Source organism: Chrysochloris asiatica, unplaced genomic scaffold (assembly GCF_000296735.1).
Source record: "Chrysochloris asiatica unplaced genomic scaffold, ChrAsi1.0 scaffold00044, whole genome shotgun sequence".
In the NCBI taxonomy this organism is placed as follows: Eukaryota; Metazoa; Chordata; class Mammalia; order Afrosoricida; family Chrysochloridae; genus Chrysochloris; species Chrysochloris asiatica.
The window spans coordinates 12,060,294-12,061,237 of NW_006408562.1; positions in this window are offsets into that span (position 1 = coordinate 12,060,294).

The window sequence follows — 944 nt, forward strand, 5'->3', positions numbered from 1 at the left end:
ATTTTATACTTATTTATTAAGCTTAGTTTAGAAAAAGGAAAAGAAATGAGAGCTGCTAGTTATGACAGTTGATGATGGATTAAACAGCTGTGAAAAATAGTGAAAGAGCTGTACAGCACGTGAGCAATAATAAATGGGGGAGACATTTTCCAATGTGAATTTTTGTTGCTGTTGTTTGTTGTTGAATTAATTCCAACTCACAGCGATGCTATAGGACAGAATAGAACTGCCTAACAGGTTTCCAAGGCTGTAAGTCTTTATAGAAGCAGATGGTTACAGCTTTCTCCCAAGGAGCTGGTAGGTTCCAAATGCCTTTGCATAATCAATAAAATACAACGAAACATCTTTCCGGTATTCTCTGCTTTCAGCCAAGGTCCATAAGTCATCAGCAGTAATATTCCTTGTTAAATATCCTCTTCTGAATCAAGCTTGAATTTCTGGCTGTTCCTTGTTGATGTACTGTTGCAGCTGTTTTGTTTTGTTTTTAATTTATCTTCAGCAAAACTTTACTTGCATGTGATATAAATGATATTGCTTGATGATTTCCACATACCATTGGGTCATCTCTCTTTGGAGTCGGTTGGCAAGTAGTTGTCTTCCAAAAATCTTGGCATAGATGAATGAGGGTCTCCAGTGCCTCATCAGTTTGATGAAAGATTTCAATTTATATTCTATCAATTGCTGCAACCATGTTTTCCACAAATGCCTTCATTGCAGCTTAGATTTTTTCTTTCAGTACCATCAGTTCTTGATCATATGCTTCCTCTTCAAATGGTTGAACATCAACCATTTCTTTTTGCTACAGTAACTCTGTGTATAACTTCCATCTTTCTTTAATGCTTTCTGTATGATTCAATATTTTGCCGATGTTGTCATTGTTAAGTGCCACTGAGTCGGTTCTGGCTCATAGTGACCCAATATAGTATCTCCAAGGAGTGGCTGGT